The sequence below is a fragment of the Solanum verrucosum genome, unplaced genomic scaffold (genome assembly GCF_900185275.1).
Source record: "Solanum verrucosum unplaced genomic scaffold, falcon-dt-bn FXZP01000383.1, whole genome shotgun sequence".
NCBI lineage: Eukaryota > Viridiplantae > Streptophyta > Magnoliopsida > Solanales > Solanaceae > Solanum > Solanum verrucosum.
Window position 1 is genome coordinate 352,270 of NW_026020642.1, and position 7,390 is coordinate 359,659.

The following is a 7,390-nucleotide window of genomic DNA, read 5'->3' on the forward strand; positions in this document are numbered from 1 at the left end:
CCAACCCAAAATCCCAATACCCAAATTAGGGCTTTTTCCACCATTAACTTCAGATCAAAACCTTTCCTCAATGATAATTACCTAAGAAACTACGTTCTACGGATCAAAATATGGATTCAGGATTGAAAACCTTACCTTTAGCCTTAATAATGGTGAAAAATAGCGAGAATAAAGACGTTTTGGGGTTTATTTACGACCTTAAGTCACCTCGGACCCGCCATGGCGGTCGTCACCCCGCTACAGCGGCCCCGCCCTGGCGACAACAATCCCACCCAGCGGCTTGCACAGAATCATTGAGCCATTTTAATAATTCCAAGACCCCCATTTCATAACACACCTTTAACCAACAACTCTTAAAAAATACCGTTCACACTAAGATCGATTTCGGGAGCTCTACTCACCCGAATTCATTTATGTAAAAGCGTACAGATTCCTTAACATCTTAGCTATCTACTCATGTGATCGAACTTATAGTTAGATCACCCAATTGCTACCATATTTCCCTACACCTTACTGACTTCGATTTCATTCAAATCTGGACTTGGCTAGGAAATCCCAGGTTACTACCAAAAAAATTTCTGACCGCAATTCTTTCCCCATTGGCTTTTCTATAACGACGAAATCAGGTCGTTACAATAGATACCAATTTAACCATCACTCATCCCTGAGTGATCAAAAAGGAAAGACTGGCTGAAGTAAGGGTAGAGTAGTATTTGAATCGTCGAATTACTGGGGATACTTGTCTCGCATGTCCTTAGCTTCCAGACATCACAATCAATAATTTCAACCGATTCTTTCTCATAGAGAAGGTCTTGTTTAACAAAACTGAGTCTCACTTTATGCTAATATCTTCGTCCCCAAACCAACCAATTGAATACGTACACATCCTCCAATACAATGCCTCAGTAAAGTCATCACAATACTCGAGTGATAAATATTGTTGTATGTAGAATTAACTAACAACAAAAACGATTCCCCACAACCACCAAAGTTGATCCTAGACACATCTACAACATGTTTTTAAAGACCTTAACACAATCATCCGAACGAATCCTTTAGAACTTAAGCATGATAAAATTCCAAGTGAATACTCGCTACAAATAGCAGTGAACCTAAACCAACCAACACACACTCATAATACCCAAACAATCATAGTTTTTGTCAATATCTCTTTCTCACAACATAAATTTCCATAAGGTTAAGTTATCAAATTTTGGTCTTTAGACATCAGATACTTATTGAGGGATATGTCCAAGCATATAAACCCTCTAGCAACATTATCGAAATACTAGATTTAGTAATTATAGATTATCTGTTAAGAATAATAGATTTGGATTCACTGATCCCCTCATTCAACCACACATAATTAGTACATGGCCTCGACAACTAGATGAATATTAAGATTGTTGAACAACCATAATTACACATGGTATATCTTCTATGAACTCTCATAAGCAAGGTGGTACATGTAGAAGCACTAAAACAGTTTTAACAACTCTAAGACAACACTAATTACGTCTTTCGAAATAACCAAATCTTCCCAATCTCCCCACTCAACCAAGAGAACATAGCATGATTTGGTACCCCTGATCCACCACTAGGGATCCACCCACAAAAGTGAAAACACATGAGAGCATAGCTAGTGAATCATATTCACAATACTAACAACCATCATAACACTCCAACTATTTACCTTATTATAACCTAACACTTTTTAAATGAAACCTTTCTTAGGTACTTAACAATCAATAGTAATCAACTTTACGACTCAACCCAGGTGTAAGTCTTTTCAAATGATTAATACTGGGTACAATTGATCATTTCTCACCTTGCCAATTCATACCTTAATAATATATCTTACCACGAATGTAGACTTACAATGAAAAACATGAATTGTAACTCAATCGTATAACACAATCCCCTTATCTATCAATATTAGCTTATAGCTTGAAGATTTTTACGAAATCATGGATCTTCACTTATCATCGATCGCATCTCCATCGATCTTACAGTATCTTTCGCTAACAATCCAATCGTACTCATTACTATACTCAAAAAAAAAAACAAGCACTTATCATCACGCTCAAGCTAATGTCTACACAATCTTTTCTCTAGTCTTTTTCAATAGATTTTAACCCATCTGATGGACCTGCGACACTATTAACATAGCCACATCAACACGAAATAAATCACGCGCCTCTGAACCCAATTATCTACCCCTCTGAAGATATCTCTTTAGCCTTTGCAATCAAATAAAACATTCTTTCTCTAGCCTCTCTCTAAAGGTTGTACTATATTCCACTATACTTTCCTTCATTATAACTTTAGCTCTTTTAAATTCGATTCGAGTGGTGTCCCACCATCTCTTAAAACTTTCCATCCAACTACTTTAATGACCAAATATTGGAAAACCACAACCTTAGATACTCGCAAGTCGTAATTACTATACAAAATTTGCTTAACCAACAATCTTATTATGTAGTTACATCCCATCACAATCCATCACGAACTCTTATTACCATTACGCTTAGTCAACCTTGACTATCACTACAAAGTCAACCTTTACATCAATATGGCACCTCAAACCCAATTATACTCATCAAAATCAAAGGACTAACTCAATTTTATACGCACCTTTTTACTAAATACTTCAATTTCCTTCACCCAAGTATATTCAATGGGACTTTCTTTATCCATAAGCTTGTCATTCCGGTATCAATCCACTCCTTTATGGCTTAATATAAATTCACTAGTCCTCACACTACCCTCCTTCCTCTTAGCAAACAAGACAACAACACCCCACATGGAAGAATTAGGATGGATGAAACCTTTATCATGAACCTCTTGGTTTTGAGCCTTAAGATCTCTTAGTTCTAATGGGGCCATACGATACAGAGGGATCGAAATAGAGTGAGTGCCAGTTTCCAAGTCAATGCAGAAATCTATATCTATATCCAGAGGCATACCAGGCAAATCCGTAGGAAACACTTCTTTAGACTCAAACACCACAAGAACAAACTCAATAGAGGGAGACTCAACTTCAATATCCAAAACATGAGCCAAATAAGCCAAAAAACCCTGCCCTACCAATTTCCTAGCACGAATAGAGGATATGATCTTAGCTAGCTTAGGGTTGTACTCCCCTTCCCACTCTAATCGTTCCCTATCGGGGATCTCTAGAGTTACCGACTTAGTATTATAGTTAAGCCTGGTATAATAGGGGGACAACCAAGTCATGCCTAAGATTATATCAAGTCAATCATATCCAACATATCCAAATCAACCCATATCTGAAAATCCATAAACACAATAGGATAACACGATATACATGGCTGACTATGACTGACTCTTCAACTAGGGTAGAAACATAGATGGGGGCATCAAGTATATCACAAACCACATCAAAGCCCAAGGCAATTGAACTAACACATACGAATAAGTAGAACCCAGATCAAACAAAACAATAGCCATCCGGGCACAAACAAGAGTAGCTCTTGTGAGCACTGCATCACACCCTAAAACTCGATCTTACCCGAAAAAACATAAAACTGCGCCCTATCCTATTTACGGGCAACCTTATTGCCTGGCTGCATTACTCTTCTACCTGCATTACCATTTCCCCGGCCTCCACGGCCTAGCTTATTTCCTCCGCGTATGCCTTGGTTCTCCACAATTTTAACACATCTTATAACTTATGTTTGATTGTTGAACACTGAGTTATATCGTGGGGGTTAGTTCAGGTACGATTCGATCCATAATTGTGACTATGGGAAAGAAAGGGAGAGAGGGCTAAGATTCTGTCTCACTCTAGTGGGAGAAATCCCACACTGACGATTTTGTCGTGGCGGAGAAAATCCCGCCACAATGATCCTGACGGACACAGAACCCTTGCCAACAATTTCTGGAGTTCCTCTCTTTTTCTATATTTCCCCTAGATTTCCCAGCTATAAATAGGCATTTAGGAAAATCTATTTAGCTAGGACAACCATTGTCTACCCCCCCCCCCCCCCGATCAACCCAACGAAGTACACACTTTAGAATCTTTTTACATAGTTTCAACACTACCACACACATATCCCCAAGATACACCCAGACTCTCACACAAATATAAGTTGGTTGCAACACACGTCCAGATTTCTCGCTTACGAATCACATCGTAATTTATCTAGACCCTTGTACCTAATATTGTGATGACTTTCTTTTCACTACAAGTTTCACGACACTCAAGCAGTTACAACTTGCAGACAAGTCCAAATTCCTTAATTAGTTCGTTCCATAGATGACCATTACTATCATCTATTCCTTATGCGGCCCATAAGGCTAGATACTAGTTGGAACCTTCTCAGTTTCAATTAATTTGCTTGTATCCCTTCAGCCGGGACTACGATATCTAGTTCACTTCGTTGAGATACCAATTGGAATCGGGAGATACCAATTGGACTCAACTCATACCACAAGCGATAATATTATCTAGCAAGCCCCACAAAACTCCTAATTTCCATCATAGAACTTGGTCGAGCCCAATTCTTAACCTCCTCAACCCCTAACAGTTGGTAAACAGACCTTAAATTAATCTTAGAGAAAACTGATGCACCTTGCAATTGGTCAAAAAGGTCATCCATCTGAGGCAATGGATACTTGTTCTGAATTGTGACCCTATTCAACTGTCGATAGTCTATACACATCCTATCTTGCTAGTGATGGTGTTACCTCTTTTGTTATTCTAGTTCGGACCATAGAGTGAAGGAGGAAAGATACCAATTTGTATCACCTAGATACCAATTGGATTCAAGTCATAGCACGAAGGAGTAGAAAGAAGTGAATTCTTCCTGAAGTCTTATAGCCTCTCGAAGAAAAGTACGAACGTCATCGTACAGTTCCGCAAGACTCTACTAGACTTGTTTTGGTACAATGAGATCAACGACCTAGGGGTCTGATACCAACTTTGTCATGACCCAGACAATCATGGTTGGCACCCACATTAACAATCCGATGGGAAAACCATTACTACAACCCAGACTAAACAACTTAACCAAAAACTATGCATTTAAAAATACGAAAGCAGGTTTAAATAACTATAAAAATGGAGTCCCCATAAACTCCAAGATTTTAACAAACAAATAACCGAACTAATGCGGAAGAGCAACTCCTATAACCTAAAAGTCAATGTACCAAAACTCTACTAACGACAAGTCTAAGAACAAGGGTACAACCTCAAAGCTAACCAAAACACCTTAAATAAATAGTCTAAGTCCGAAAAGGGTGGACTCAAACAGGAGAGATCCATGACAGCCTGAAAGAACTGGCTCACCCTTGAATCTGGTCACGCTCAATAGTCACCTAGCTGAGGTATATCAATAGCCGCCTGAAGATACCGTGTACTCAACAAATAACAAGCAACTGCAGTATCAGTACACAACCACAATATACTAGTAGGATCACGCTACTATCCCAATAAGTGTACCATACATTAGTCGGTACAATAGTATAATCACATGCACATATCGAACATATACAATATCAACAACATATACGAACAATGAACTACTTCACGAATCTGACATATCACAGTTATATCAATTTAGAGAAACATACCATTTTCCAATATCAATCGTCATTAGATATGAACGAACTTATCGCAAATAGATACACAACACAACACAATTCAATGGTCCTCTCATTTTACCCACACCCAAATAGTTAGCATACCGGAACGTGGTACCCGATCCAATAATTATAAAGGAACGTGGCAACCGATCTCATAATTATGTCGAAATGTGGCAATCGATCCAAGTTAGTTATGCCGGAACGTGGCAACCGATCCATTCAACACACCACAATCACAAGTATATCCTCAAGATTATACATTTAAGTCATGATTTCATGGTAACCATCATTCATCTATCTCATTTATAACAAGTGTGATCAATAATGCAACATTCATATACATACATGTATCATAATGAAGCAAGAACAAGCATACATCACACAATCATAGAATCACAACCATCACCTATATCGAATCCAAGCTTGAATCCCCTAAGGCACTTGAATCTTCCCTTTCCGAATTCTTCCCACTTTTTTGTGGTCTAAACACATACAATTAACGCAAGGATCAATAAACAAGGCCTAATTAGTTGGATTATAATCAACATTATCAATCATAGGCCAACTCAAGATCCCAATACCCAAATTAGGGATTTTCCACTATTAAATTCAGATCAAAACCTTTCCCTAATGATAAATACCCAAGAAACTATGTTCTACGGGTCGAAATACAGATTCAGGGACTGAAAACCTTACCTTTAGTCTCAAGAATAGTGAAAAATGGCCAAGAACTCGTCTGGGGTTGTTCCTTAGCTCTCAAAGTTGAAAAGTCCAGAATAAAGACATTTTGGGTTTGTTTACAACCTTAAGTCGCGTCGGACCTGCCACAACGATTCTCACCCCACTACAGCGGCCCCGCCTTGGCGGCAACAATCTCGCCCCAACGGCTTGCACAAAATGTAACATCTCTCAACTAGAAAGAACTATAAAGAAGTTTAAAATCTGGATATCGTCATTTTTGGAAAGTATAAGGAAATCTGAAATTTTTTAAGTAAGTTAAAGTGAGTTTTTTGGTCAACTTCAAACGACAATAACTCCGAGCTCATGATTTAGGTGTAGTTCGAGATATGATTGGAAAACTCTTGGAATGATCTTTCCAACGCTACTTAGTTTGCACAATTCCGAGTTCCTATGAGTAAGTTATCCCATTTGGAATTTGGGCTGTTGGATTAAGGAAAGTCTAATCCGGGTTTTGGAAGGGTAAAATAGTCTTTTCCTTACCTAATTATTCTAATTCTTTTTTAGGAGTTAGTTGGGGTAAAACGAGATTTTTGGTCAGTTTAGAAAAGTTAGAGTTCACACTAGGGCTTGGAAAAAGAGTAAGGAGGAGAAAAGAAAAGAGAAATCAAGAATTGCCAAGAAACGTTCGAGCTTTGCGAGTGGAATTCGTCGAGGGTGACCCTTCCAAGGTATGTGAGTTCACATAGGGTTGGGCTAGTTCACCCACACGCCAAACTTGTTTCAATTTAGCAAAATTGGAGTTGTTTGAATGTAAAGAAAGTGAAGTTCTTGAAGAATTGTTGAATTCTTGTTGGTTGATTGTTGAATGCCTAGTGTTGATTTGGTTCGTGTTTCCGAGTTGTTTTTCGAGTTAAATCTATTGGGTATTGAGGGTACTAATGATCCTAAGTGTTTGGGGAAAGAACTATGGAAGTTTAGAGGGTTTAGAGGTGAAAAACGAAGGAGAAAAGTTGAAATTTTCTAGGGAAAAGGGTGGGGCGTCACACCAGCCAGCGCGCCCCAAAAGAGTCTCTAAAGTTTACCCCTTGGGGCGCCACACCAG